The 14,999-nt window shown below is 45.4% G+C and overlaps 1 protein-coding gene across 11 annotated transcripts in view; it reads left to right on the top strand.

Moving 5' to 3' along the window:
• LOC121861534 (rho GTPase-activating protein 39-like) overlaps positions 1–14,999 on the top strand; it is a 141,812-nt gene that overhangs the window by 1,057 nt on the left and 125,756 nt on the right. The gene's annotated exons all lie outside the window — the stretch shown is intronic.

The following is a 14,999-nucleotide window of genomic DNA, read 5'->3' as shown; positions in this document are numbered from 1 at the left end:
TATCTCTCACCATATTGTTACCCAAGTTCCCCGGACCGGGCTGCTGTCTATTCACGTTCTGCTCACACCTGACGGATTACCTAGAGAGCTTTTAAATAATGCATCGACTGTAATTGAACGTTGGCGAGGTACTTGACACTTTGAGACGTGGTGAGTGAGACCTCTGTTATATATTATGATAGACGTTGGTCGCGTCGTTACTTCTGTTGTGTGAGACATATTATGGATCACCCGAAGATTAGCCCAGCACTCCCGGCTTAGTTCACTCAGTGATTAAACTCCCAAACGCTACCTGGGGGGTTAGATTGGATTAGCGTTAGGGCTGTTAATCTTAAGATGATATAAGCTGGTGGGGCAAATCTTTAGTTGATCCGATATTATCCACTTGGGGCTAACCTGTCTGTCATGGTATGTATACCAGTCTGTGGGTAATATTATTTATTAGGGAGGCAATAAGGTGCCGTTTGACTGTCATACGAGCTTGTCTGACTGTTTATAGTTGTCGATTCTTCTGAATTTGAAATACTTTACGTCTTCACCAGTTTCCTTTAACAGGCTTACAAGGTAGTTACCGTAACACAGTGTGTACCGTAGTACTATAAAAACATAACCAGTTTAGGAGTTCACCTTGAGGCGCGTGTGTGGGTCAGGTAAATAGGTACAGTATAACTCTTCCACAACAACAACTCTTCATGGGGGTTAGGTAACATCACCGCCGCCTCCCGTAATCTCCTCAACTACCAGCTCCTTCTGCTCTTCATTTGCATTTTCGTTTTAATCCAAGTTGTGAATAAATGCGCTGTGTCGTCGTTGTTGGAGAACGAGCTGATGCCTCACAAATACTGTACCAGGATTCAGAGATTATCTTCATCCCCATTTCTTGATTCAGTATGTCCCTCTTACTTATCACTACCCGTAACTAAAGCGTCGACGAGTAGCATGAGTAACCATATTTATTGTATGTAGCCTTGCTGGTGTGTTAAGAGGGTGGAGGCTGGGACCAAGAACACCAACATTGGGTAGAACTGATGATAACTACAGTATACCCGCAAGACCTGGCCATCGACTGAGTCTCATATCCTACCGTCACACCAACCAGGCTCTTTGTGGGGAGAGTTCCAGTTATCTACTATATGGAAGGATTCAGTAAACTTGGCAGGTCACAAGGGTGGGGGGGGGGGAGTACAGTGTGGAGAAAGAAAGGCAATGTTGATATGAAGGAAGACAGGGAGAGGGAATACCATAACTCACTACCACATTATGTTGAGCAAGACAGTGTCAGCCAGTGTTGCATGACGCTGGGCAGTAAATGTGAAGGTTAATATACCATCATATAGGTGGTGAGGGGAGGGTTAGGAAATGCAGATCTGGTTCCCGATTTCTACCCCACGTGCCCTGCCTAGTAATTTATGGCCTGTTTTGTCTCGCATCTAAAGTAAGGTGTTTATTTAGCAGCTACAGGTAAGTTAGTGACTTAAATTTTTTTTATTCAGAGGATAGCAGTACTGTTGCTTATTATTCTGATGTGGCTGTATTTTTTTGACTTGTGGTTTGTCAATGTAAACATTTGCCTGTGTGTGTGTGTGTCATCCCAGCCTCAGGAGCTACATGATTCCACATCTCTTCTCTTACATTCCATCAAGTAGATTTGGGGCCTGGGAAAGGCGTTCGCTGCAACACACATATTTGGTGAACAAACATATCGGGAGCAGTAAAAGTTAGGGCAGATTTTTGTGTGGGTTTGCATAGAGGGCGGCGAGGGTTATTACTATAATGAGTTTGATACGTTTTGTTGGTTTAAGGTGTGTGTGGACCGCTGGTTTAGTTAAGGTGTGTGAATTTGTTAGTTAGGTGTGTGTAATTGTTGGTTTAGTTAGGGTGTGTGTGACTGTTGAGGGTGTGTGTAACTGCTGGTTTAGTTAAGGTGTGTGTAACTGTTGGTTTGTTAAGGTGTGTGTAATTGTTGGTTTAGTTAAGGTGTGTGTAACTGTTGGTTTAGTTATGCAACTGTTGGTTTAGTTAGGTGTGTGTGACTGTTGGGTTAATTAGGTGTGTGTAACTGTTGGTTTAGTTAAGGTGTGTAACTGTTGGTTTAGTTAAGGTGTGTGTAATGTTGGTTTGTTAAGGTGTGTGAACTGTTGGTTTAGTTAGGTGTGTGTAACTGTTGGTTTAGAGTAAGGGTGTGTGTGTGACTGTTGGTTTAGTTAAGGTGTGTGTACTGTTGGTTTAGTTAGTGTGTGACTGTTGATTAGGTAGTGTGTAACTGCTGGTTTAGTTTGTGTGTAACTGTTGGTTTAGTTAGGTGTGTGTACTGTTGGTTTAGTTAGGTGTGTGTAACTGCTGGTTTGAAGCGTGTGTAACTGTTGGTTTAGTTAGTGCACTGCTGGGTTAATTAGGGTGAAACTTGGTTTAGCTAAGGTGTGTAACTGTTGGTTTAGTTAAGGTGTGTAATTGTTGGTTTAAGGAAAATGTTGGTTTAGTTAGTGATTGTTGGAAGGGTGTGTGTAACTGTTGGTTTAGTTGGTGTGTAACTGTTGGTTTAGTTAAGGTGTGTTACTGTTGGTTTAGTTAGTGTGTGACTGTTGTTAATTAGGTGTGTGTAACTGTTGGTTTAGTTAAGGTGTGTGTAACTGCTGGTTTAGAGGTGTGTACTGTTGGTTTAGTTAAGGTGTGTAACTGTTGGTTTAGTTAAGGTGTGTAACTGTTGGTTTAAGTTAAGGTGTGTGTAACTGTTGGTTTAGTTAGGTGTGTGTAACTGTTGGTTTAGTTAGTGTGTGTAACTGCGTTTGAAGTGGTGTGTGTAACTGTTGGTTTAGTTAAGGTGTGTAACTGCGTTTAGTTGTGTGTGTGTAACTGTTGGTTTAGTTAAGGTGTGTGTAACTGTTGGTTTAGTTAAGGTGTGTGTAACTGTTGGTTGAAGTTATGTGTAACTGTTGGTTTAGTTAGGTGTGTGTAACTGTTGGTTTAGTTAGGTGTGTGTAACTGTTGGTTTAGTTAGGTGTGTAACTGTTGGTTTAGTTAAGGTGTGTGTAACTGTTGGTTTAGTTAAGGTGTGTAACTGCTGGTTTAGTAAGGTGTGTGTAACTGTTGGTTTAGTTAAGGTGTGTGTAACTGTTGGTTTAGTTAGGTGTGTGTAACTGTTGGTTTAGTTAGGTGTGTAACTGTTGGTTTAGTTAGGTGTGTGAACTGTTGGTTTAGTTAAGGTGTGTGTAACTGTTGGTTTAGTTAAGGGTGTGTAAGGTTAGTTGTGTAACTGTTGGTTTAGTTAAGGTTGTGCAACTGTTGGTTTAGTTAGGGTGTGTAATCTGCGTTTAGTTAAGGTTGTGTAACTGTTGGTTTTAGTTAGGGTGTAACTGTGTTTAGTAGGGTGTGTTGTTGGTTTAGTTGTGTAACTGTTGGTTTAGTTAAGGTGTGTGTAACTGTTGGTTTAGTTAGTGTGTGTAACTGTTGGTTTAGTTAGGTGTAACTGTTGGTTTAACTTTATGTGTGTGTACGTTGGTTAAGGTGTGTGTAACTGTTGGTTTAGTTAGGTGTGTGTAACTGTTGGTTTAGTTAGGTGTGTGTAACTGTTGGTTTAGTTAGGTTGTGTGTAACTGTTGGTTTAGTTATGTGTGTAACTGTTGGTTTAGTTAAGGTGTGTAACTGTTGGTTTAGTTAAGGTGTGTGTAACTGTTGGTTTAGTTAGGTGTGTGTAACTGTTGGTTTAGTTAAGGTGTGTGTAACTGTTGGTTTAGTTAAGGTGTGTGTAACTGTTGGTTTAGTTAGGTGTGTGTAACTGTTGGTTTAAGTAAGGTGTGTGAACTGTTGGTTTAGTTAAGGTGTGTGTAACTGTTGGTTTAGTTAAGGTGTGTGTAACTGTTGGTTTAGTTAAGGTGTGTGTAACTGTTGGTTTAGTTAAGGTGTGTAACTGTTGGTTTAGTTAGTGTGTGTAACTGTTGGTTTAGTTAAGGTTGTGTAACTGTGGTTTAGTTAAGGTGTGTAACTGTTGGTTTAGTTAGGTGTGTGTAACTGTTGGTTTAGTTAAGGTGTGTGTAACTGTTGGTTTAGTTAAGGTTGTGTAACTGTTGGTTTAGTTAGGTGTGTAACTGTTGGTTTAGTTAAGGTGTGTGTAACTGTTGGTTTAGTTAAGGTGTGTAACTGTTGGTTTAGTTAATGTGTGTAACTGTTGGTTTAGTTAAGGTGTGTGTAACTTTTGGTTTAGTTAGGGTGTGTGTAACTGTTGGTTTAGTTAGGTGTGTAACTGTTGGTTTAGTTAAGGTGTGTGTAACTTTTGGTTTAAGTTAGGTGTGTGTAACTGTTGGTTTAGTTAAGGTGTGTGTAACTGTTGGTTTAGTTAGGTGTGTGTAACTGTTGGTTTAGTTAGGTGTGTGTAACTGTTGGTTTAGTTAGGGTGTGTAACTGTTGGTTTAGCGGGCGTGTAACTGTTGGTTTAGTTAAGGTGTGTAACTGTTGGTTTAGTTGGTGTGTGTAACTGTTGGTTTATATGTGTGTAACTGTTGGTTTAGTTAAGGTGTGTGTAACTGTTGGTTTAGTTAAGGTGTGTGTAACTGTTGGTTTAGTTAAGGTGTGTGTAACTGTTGGTTTAGTTAAGGTGTGTGTAACTGTTGGTTTAGTTAAGGTGTGTGTAACTGTTGGTTTAGTTAAGGTGTGTGTAACTGTTGGTTTAGTTAAGGTGTGTGTAACTGTTGGTTTAGTTAAGGTGTGTGTAACTGTTGGTTTAGTTAAGGTGTGTGTGTACTGTACAACCTTATGTCTATATCCTATGGGGGGTGTCTGATGATCTCCTTCAAGCCATGCATGTCTGTCCTTGTATACGTCTTCCTTCCTGTCATGTCTGTCTTGTACACTTCTTCCTGTCATGTCTGTCTTGTACACTTCTTCCTTGTCATGTCTGTCTTGTACACTTCTTCCTTCCTGTCATGTTCGTCTTGTACACCTCTTCCTGGCATGTCTGTCTTGTACACTTCTTCCTTTCTGTCATGTCTGTCTTGTACACCTCTTCCTTCCTGTCATGTCTGTCTTGTACACTTCTTCCTTCCTGTCATGTCTGTCTTGTACACTCTGGCTTCTACTATAACAAGGTCAACATTAACTCTGACGGTTACCTTCCCCCACACCTGTAGGACCCCCGTCACCAAGGCACCCAAACCCCACCTACTGTATATTGATTTCAGTCTCTCATAAGGAGGTCACAGCGTCTTGGCCAGAAAACATTTTGCACCTGTAGCCTATATTACCTCTCCCCCTTCCTCACTGCTTGCTAGATCCGAGGATGACCTTATGGTAGTTTTCTCCTCCGGTGTCATGGTATGTTGTTTAGTGTAGACGTTTTGGGTTTTTAATTGCGTCAGGCAGCTCGGTGGATTCCAGTCCGGAGTCATTGATTTAGTTAATGATTGACATATTTTGCCTCCTCGGCCAATCAGTAGAGCTTTTGGAGTTCGTTTTGTATGTGTTGTTGAGGGCGAGTCATTGTGGTGAGTAGGTGCATTTTGCAAGCAAATTTTGTATCGTCTGTGATTCACAAGGATTTTGACAGGAGGATGATGATGATGGTGGTTGTAGGTAAGGATGTTTATGCAGTTGGCCGGACTGCACCTCGTGGAAACACTCGTTTGTTTACGTTCGGTGTGCGTGTTTATTTTGTTGTTGGTGGCGTTTACTGTACTGTACTGTGTAGGTTGAGATGGACATTACCCTGCACTTTACCACATAAGTCTGTCGGCTTTGATAATGAGGAATCACTCCCGATGTTGTTACGTTGTGTTAATAGACTGAGGAAGTAGTTGGTGTTTCTTGTAGATAAATCCACAAATTCGAGGCGCGCGTATAAGGGCGGGCCAGGAGGGTAAGGTGAGCTGGGGGATGAAGGACGCTCTTATGTCACAGGGAAGCTGGAGAACTGACGCCCTGTGAGTGATACTGACTCACTGTTGACAAGTTCCTTCAGAATATTCCCGGTGGACCTGCAGGCTTTAGTGGTTAGGTCGGCTTATGGCGGTTGTGACGGCTTGATCCTCCCTCCACCGCAGCCTGCAGGCACAGAAGCAGCCTCCCAGAATCGATGCCAGGTAAACACCGCTGAAGGATCGTATCGTCTAGGTTTGTTCACTGGTGCATTTTTCTTAAAGGGTGTGATGGCGCCATGTCGTGCATCAGAACTTGGTGCCACATTAGGTGAGCGTAGCGTGTCTTGCTGGTGATCAGTGTACGTAGTCGTGAGGGTCAGTGCGAGCAGAAGGTTCATGGCGGGTGTGGCACTTTCGTATAGGCAGTGTGTGTGTGTGCCCGGGCGTGTGACACATAGACTAGTGTTGTGTGGGTGTAGACGAGGGGGGCCAGGTGTAGAGGGTGTTGTGTGTGGGTGTAGGGGATGGGTATTGTGTGTGGGTGTAGGGGATGGTGTTGGGTGAAGGGATGGGTATTGTGTGTGGGGTGTAGGGGATGGTGTTGGTGTGTAGGGGATGGGTGTTGGGTGTGGGTGTAGGGGATGGGTGGTGGGTGTAGGGGATGGGTGTGGGGATGGGGTGTGTAGGGGATGGGTATTGTGTGTGGGTGTAGGGGATGGGTGTGGGTAGGGGATGGTGGGGTGTAGGGGATGGTGTGTGGGGTGTAGGGGATGGCAAGAGTGTGGGATGGTTGGTGTGTGGGGATGGGGGGTGTAGGGATGGGTGTTGTGTGTGTGGGTTTAGGGGATGGGTGTTGTGTGTGGGTGTGGGGATGGGTGTTGTGGGATGGGTGGTGGGTGTGGGGATGGGTGTTGTGTGTGGTGTGGGGATGGGTGTTGTGTGTGGGTGTGGGGATGGGTAATGTGTGTGGGTGTAGGGGATGGGTGTTGTGTGTGGGTGTGGGGATGGTGTTGTGTGGGTGGGGATGGGTGTTGTGTGTGGGTGTAGGGGATGGGTGTTGTGTGTGGGTGTAGGGGATGGGTGTGTGTGTGGGTGTGGGGATGATTGGTGTGTGGGTGTAGGGATGGGTGTTGTGTGTGGGTGTGGGGATGGGTGGTGGGTGTGGGGTTGGTGTGTGGGTGTAGGGGATGGGTGTTGTGTTGTGTGTGGGTGTGGGGATGGGTGTGTGTGTGGGTGTAGGTGGTGGTGGGTGTGGGGATTGGTGTTGTGTGTGTGGGTGTGGGGATGGGTGTGTGTGGGTGTGGGGATGGGTATTGTGTGTGGGGTGGTGGGTGTGGGGATTGGTGTTGTGTGGGTGTGGGGATGGGTGTTGTGTGTGGGTGTGGGGATGGGTGGTGGGTGTGGGGTGATGGGGTGTGGGTGTATACTGGAGGCAGGTAGGTGGAGATATAGAGTGACTCTGGGTCATCATCCTCAGTAGCATCGCTCCTCGAGGATTAAGGGGACGCTGGTTGACTATTCAGATTACATGGACGAATGGCCTTTGTTTTATCCTTCCACCTTTCACCTCCTACAGCCACATCCTTCCTCCGCACATCCTCCCTCACGGCCACATCCTTTCTCCCCACGACCATGCCCCGTCAAACTTATCAAGGAGAAAAAACCGCGTAATGTTTCAGTGTGGTGAGATGGTTGCAATTTTTACATTTATTTCAAATTGTCTTGAGTATGGTGGTGGTCTCTGAACTATAGCTATTGACGCTGCTGTTGTTATTGTTATTATTATTATTACTATTATTGTTGTTGTGGAATAAGCTGGGAGGCTAATCTTCAAGTGGTACTAATGCTCTTAAAACGTCGTCTTGTTAGGCAGTTCGTGTACGGCCTTGAAGTGGACGTATTAGGATCCAGTAGCATAAGACTGTGGGGCGGAAGTGGTAGTTGGGTGAATGAAGTAGTAGTTCCGGCCAGGTAGAGAGAGAGAGAGTTGTGTGTGTGAGAGGTGGTAGTCCCTCTCACAATCAGTGTCCAGGTAAACTCAAATTCCTATCGATAGTCCGGTGGCTTGGTTAACATACTAGTTACTTTGTTGTGTTTGTCGAAGGTCATATTATATACCATTCAACATACAGCCTCACTAGTCACAACCCTTTCATCATAGCACCACACTTTTGGCTCGTCTTTTCAATTTATATATTTTTTTTACATGTATTTATTCTCTTACTATAACAAGCAGGTAAAATTTTCTGGCCATTGCTCGTGAGTGAGAAGCTTGTGCGTGTTGTGGAGGTGGGATGGGTCGTGGGAGAGAGGGGGCGAGGCGGGGAAGTGGTGGTGGTGGCGGCCGGTGGGCGGGGAGGTGTGGAGGAAGGGGGTGACGTAGGCTAGTGGACTCCCTCTGTATCAGGTAGCGGCAGTCAACACGCCCTCGCCCTTGCTGTCACCCTCCACCACCCAACTGCCACCCTCACCCCACCCACCCGCCACCACCCCACCCACCCCACCCACTGCCCTCATCCCACCCACCCTGACTGCCACCCCTCACCCCACCCACCTGACACCACCCCTCACCCCACCCACCCTGACTGCCACCCCTCACCCCACACCCTGACTGCCACCCCTCCCCCACCCTGACTGCCACCCTCACCCCACCCCACCCCTGGCTGCACACCTCACCCCACCCACCCTGACTCACCCCTCACCCACCCACCCTTACCCCCACCCACCACCCCTGCACCCCTCATCCCACCCACCCTGACTCCACCCCTCACCCCACCCACCCCGACTGCCACCCCCCCCCCACCCCACCACTCCCCCCACCCACCCACCCTGCTGCCACCCCCACCCACCCTACTGCCACCCACCCCACCCACCTGGCTCCCACCCCACCCACCCTTACCACCCCACCCCACCCCTCCCTCCCCACCCCACCCCCACCCCTGCCCACCCCCCCCACCCCCTCACTGCCATCCCTCACCCCGGATATATTACTTATATTCTTAATGATGGACTTCAGTCTTGCTGCCAGGCCGCTTATTAGCATTGGCCAATGGAATGTAGAAGCTCAAAGGCGTCTCTCTCTCTCTCTCTCTCTCTCTCTCTCTCTCTCTCTCTCTCTCTCCCGAAGACGAGAGGCTGGTCAACTTAGGCTCTGATGGACAAGAATGTAAACTGTGGAATATTTTGGAGCATTTTTCGCGGTAAAGGCTCCTCAACACCACCAGGGCCGAGACTGTACGCACATCCTGCAGCGATTGTTTGTGTTGTCATGTGATCTGCCAACGCCATTTTGTGTATATTGGTGAAGATTATATATATATATATATATATATATATATATATATATATATATATATATATATATATATATATATATATATATATATATATATATATATATATATATATACTAGTTTGATATGGGGTTGGTATAACTGAGTGTGGAGAGTCGAGGTGATGATAGTGGTGAGGATGGTGATGCTGGTGATTCAGACTGAAGTATTATTGTCGTATTTATCTTGGTACTGTAGTGTATGGGAGGGCCTCAAGGTGTCTCTTATTATGAGGGTTAATTTACCTGTACCTGCATTCAATAGTATGTCTCATTACTGTGCCATGTAACTTGTCTTTTTTTGCCTTCACTTGTACTGTAGCTCTCAGGTTATCCATGAGCCTAGGGGAAGGGGAAGGGGTTGTTCCTTGTTAGTCTCTGATATCAGGTGTGAGACTTTCGGCCGTGGGTTAGTGTGGGTGTGGACTGTGTGGGTTAGTGTGGGTGTGGACTGTGTGGGTGGAGTCACAGGGGATGGTTGTTCCTCACTGGGTCCTGTCCTCTTGTCATTTAGATAAGTATGTTTGGTTGATTCTCCCCCACACACACACACACACACACACACACACACACACACACACACACACACACACACCCTCTCTCTCTGCGCCAGGGTAGGGACTGACTGTTGTTAGGTTGTTGGTGGTAGAGGTGAGGGTCCGGGGGTCTATGTTTATCCTAGACATTAGCAAAAAGTTTGAGCCATCAGGTTGTTGTTGTGAGTTAGATTTAAATACTGTACTCATTTGTACGTCCACTATAGGAACCATTTTCCACGTTCTCTGGTATGAAAACCTTCCTTTAGGTAAAGTAAGGTTTAAGTAAATGTGGTTAGATTAGGTCAGGTCACGTTAAGTTAGGTTAGAGGTCAGGTTAGTTAGGATTAGGTTAAGTTATTGCTGAAGGTCGAAAAAATCTTAGGAAGTTCTACCTGTGAGAAGTGAGGACAGGCGAGAACACTTGTCACACCAATCTCTGTCACTCGGTGTCCCACTAATGTGACGGGATCTCGTGAAGCTTAGTCACACTAATTTATTTCAAATGAAGATTCGTCCCAGCTTATTTAACATAATGATTAAACACCCTAACGCTATCTGGGGGTGCCTAATGTTCAGGTGTAATAAGCTGGGGTGCTTAATGTTCAAGAGCTCCCTGCGATGCACTACCGTCTCCCAGCAACATGAGCCACCCACCACTCGTGGGGTGAGGGGGTGTTGTGTTTATACTGAAGCAACGTGATCACCCCCCGCTGCATCTAAACACTCAAGAGTCTTGTGTAAACGGTAGCGGTGGTGCTGCTGCTGCTGTTGCATGTTACTACCTCTCTCATAACAAGCCAAGACACTGAGACAATAATTCCCGGTCACTCATGTGTGTCGTTTGACCCCCAGGAATGTGTGTGACCAAGAAGGATTATTTGACCTCAAGTTGACCCCCGCGAGGATTAAATCATTCCTTTTGATCAAGTTACTACACAAAGGCAGCGACATAATCCCACAAGCTTATTTTCATTCGTGTTGAACCTCCAGTCTCTTGTTCTCTGGTATTTGGTAATTGTCTTAAGCCGCCTACAGTACAACGGTGGGTCACTGTGGCTATACTCTTCAACTCTCTGGTTTGCTTGTGTCGTCGCCACAGCCAGATGTCTAGTTGTGGGGTTAAAGTTTATGGTACGTTTATTTTTCTAGAGAAAGGTGGGGTGAAAGAATATTAGAGGCGGGGGAAAGAAGTTATAGTTCGGAAATTTAAGAAATTTAGGAGGAGGTAAGAGAGGGCGGGCTGACCGCCTAGCTAAGCTAATGGCGTGTTAGGGTTGTGTCATGGATTAGTTATTGTCTGTCGGTACAGGCACTAGACATCCTACCCTATCCCATATATGGGTGTTTTGAGGACCTTATTTCATATTTCGCCGACCCTACTGGCGGATGCTGGCCTAGGGAGGTTGTCTATTGCCTGGTCGTATAGATCGGGGGTGGTTATAGACCTTTTGAGATTTGGTAACTTTCTGGGAACCATGTATGGTTGTCGTTATCTGGTGTGAGTCTTCGAAGGAGTTTTTGCTCTGATCGTTCAATCTTTTGCCAGACGTTCTTGTGGGAGATGTGGAGAAGGGGGGAGGGGGCTTTGTTACTGGTATATGTAAACACACATACATACACAGTGCACACACACACACACACACACACACACACCCACACCCACACACACACACACACACACACACACTTACGTCACCCCATAAAGAAAAATGTAATTTTTTCCCAAGTGTGCATGTGGATGTTTGGATAAAACATGACAGGAAATGCGACAATGCTTTGTGTATGCAAGGAACAAATGTTGCAACAGAGACCACGTTTAACGAGATGACGAGTAACAAGGCTTGAGTCATTATTAAAGTGGTGCGTATATACTGTCAGAGTTGTGAGTGGACGTGGGAGTCGTAGGTTGTGAGTGGACGTGGGAGTTGTAGGTTGTGAGTGGACGTGGGAGTTGTGGGTTGTGAGTGGACGTGGAAATTGTGGGTTGTGGTGGACGTGGGAGTTGTGGGTTGTGGTGGACGTGGGTTGTGGGTTGTGGTGGACGTGGGGTTGTGGGTTGTGAGTGGACGTGGGGTTGTGGGTTATGGTGGACGTGGGAGTTGTAGGTTGTGAGTGGACGTGGGAGTTGTAGGTTGTGAGTGGACGTGGGAGTTGTAGGTTATGAGTGGACGTGGGAGTTGTAGGTTGTGAGTGGACGTGGGAGTTGTAGATTGTGAGTGGACGTGGGAGTCATGTGATAATTAGATGTACCAGGAGGGGAGTTGTGTGGTGCGGTGTATCTGAGGGGGCCTTTATAAGTGTGTATACTGTGAAGGGTTATGGTAGTGGACTGGCAGGCATGGAGGGAGCCCAGTGTCCGCACGATCTGACAGTACAGGGACTCGCTATGGTACCCCGCTAAAACTTGTCGCTGGTGTCGTCTGAAGTGTGGGAATTTTTAGCCCCCAGACACCTCTCCCTCACCCCCTTTCAACTCTCAGCCCTTTCCACCCTCACCCCTTTTCACCCTCACCCCTTTCCACCGTCACCCCTTCCACCCTCACCCCTTTCACCCCATCCCCTTTCACCCTACTTACCTTTTCACCATCATCCTTTTTCACCTATACTTCCTTTCAGCCCTCACCCCCTTTGCCTCACCCCTTTCACCCTCACCCCCTTCACCCCTCACCCCTTTCCCTCCTTCACCCTCCCTCCCTCTCCACCCACCTCCACCCCTGCTTGTTCTGAAGATGGTGCCTCCCTCCTGCCCCTCCCTCCCGGCATAAGATAAACTTATATATATATATATATATATATATATATATATATATATATATATATATATATATATATATATATATAATCCGTGTGATAGAGTGGTGGGGCGTAAGCACACTATATACAGCTTATAACCCTAACCATATAACAGCTTATAACCCTAACCATAAACCAGCTACATCATGTTAAAACTGGGTCATGATTTTTATTTAGTTTTTCCACTTTCGTCTCCACCTCAGCAGCAACAAGAACAACAAGTCATGCATATATATGAAATAGATTCATTAGTTAGGGTAATTTTTGACGTCTGGGGGATGAAATGACCTCAAGAACGGGGGGGATGTTATTTTGTTATTTTAATACAACTCGGACTCAGTGATGTTGTATGTTGCTCACGGCTCACCTGACTTACTTAACCTGTAGCTATTAAGAGAGAGGCCGCTGCAGGTATTGTACGGACAGGTGGTGGTGGCGGCCTGTCTGAGCGTAATGATTTATTTATATGTACTATGTGGTGGTCGTTATGGTTTCGCCTTGACATTTGGAACTATTGGTGGAGAGTATATGTAACGCTCTCTCTCTCTCGCCTGGTGTTCACTGGTCCATCCTCCATTTTCTCTTCCTCTTATGTTCCTTCTGTTCTTTCTCTCTTCATCACGTCTTCCTCCTTCCCTCCTCCTCCCCATTAATAATTAAGCGTAGAGGCTCAGGAGGAGGAGGTATGGAGAGGTATGGGTAGTGAGGGAGGACAGCTGGCATTTAAAGGTCTTACGTAAAGTTTAAGGTAAGGGCTAAGGTAGTGAAGGACATGTGTGTGAACCCTCAACACTCACTGATACAATCCTCAACACCTCTCTGATGGTCACGTCCGCCGTCTTATTGCCTACCTTCCCTCCCTAATACCACGTCTCGGCACTCTCCTCCACACTCCTCTCACGCCTATTCAAAAACACAATCTCTGGTTACTGCACAAAAGAGAGTTGTACGGACAATGACCCACTTGAAAAAACAGATCACACAAACGAAAAATTTGCTATATTGAAAATTTTAAAATTCGAAGATATTAACACCTACTGCTGTGCCCTCTTTGTTTACAAATCTATCAATCACTTGCTTGACAATAATTATTTCCAGTTCCGGAATAATCAGTGATACAACTTAAGGCACTCAGAGCTACTAAGACCACCCCTCATGCACTCCTCTCAGTCCCAGATCTCCATAAAATATCACGGTGTGAAGGTGTGGAACAACTTACCCCCACCCATCCGAGCAAAGACTACGCTCCCTTCCTTTAAATCATCTCTTAAAAAATATCTATTGTCTAAGTATTAATATTTCTAGTAACACCTACTATATTTACAGTACCTGCTTTTATTGTACACTCGCACCAAAAAGTATCGGTGCAGGGTGTGATCGACGACTTCCGAAACGATACGTATACACTGTGATATGTCGGGAAGGTTGGTAAGTGTATCCTCATAACCCCCCCCCCCCCACTAGGTGTTGCCATATGGCTGACAATCAGTGTGTTTGTTTCCTCTTTTCGGATTGTTGCTCTGTGTCGACTGAATGATGAGCGAGGGTTCGGTCTCGGTGAACGTGGGTATAAAACGGAGGTAATTTGAAGCAGTAGAGATCTATACATGCCAGACGACATGGAAACCTCAGAGGGAACACGAGGAACTATTATTGCCCTTCATAACGAAGGGTTCGGCGTCACAGATATTAGCCTACGGGTTGGTGTCCACAGGAACACCGCTGCACGATGGATTCGGCGATACCTCGAAACTGGTGCTACAGACGACAGGTCTCGGAGCGGCTGTCCACGCTGCACCACCCCTCAGGACGACCAGTGGTTTATTTGGAAGCATAAATTAATGTGGCAATATTCACAAGTATCACAAATAATTTCATACTGTCTATTTATCACTTCCCGACCTTAATTATAACGGTTTGTTTCACTTGACCAGGGCTGCCAACATACGGCTGGAACAACTCGCCTTTCCCAATACCTATCGTCACTGGTCTCAAATTGTTCACACTACAGTATGCACCGATACTTTTTGTTGCGAGTGTACCATCAAAACCGTTTTATCGGAAATTATCATGTAAATAAATAAGTAATTACCATTGCAATAAACATAATTGCCAACTAGACATAATCCTGACAGCTCTGTCCTCTTGTTCAACCTTATTACTGTACAACCCAAGTTGTACTGCTCCCCCATTATACTTGTTTTTCAATACCACTGTAATTTATGTATATATAAATAAAAAAAACAAATAAAATAAATTAAAAAATAATAAATAAATAAAATAAATAAATATTGAAGTGATAACCGTGGTAACATTATGAGATGTTCTTATTACCACCATGCTATTGTACTATTCCAGATGATACTAAATGTTACATAATATTTCCTTGAGATAAATGTATAGTATATATCAGGTGCCTAAAGAGAGCTCAGGTTCTCAACTGGCTCAGCCATGTTAATATTGTTATTATTATCCACTCTGTATCTG

Source organism: Homarus americanus, unplaced genomic scaffold (genome assembly GCF_018991925.1).
Source record: "Homarus americanus isolate GMGI-L3 unplaced genomic scaffold, GMGI_Hamer_2.0 scaffold24260, whole genome shotgun sequence".
NCBI lineage: Eukaryota > Metazoa > Arthropoda > Malacostraca > Decapoda > Nephropidae > Homarus > Homarus americanus.
Note: the sequence above shows the minus strand (reverse complement) of the source record. Positions and strands in the feature narration are given on the sequence as shown.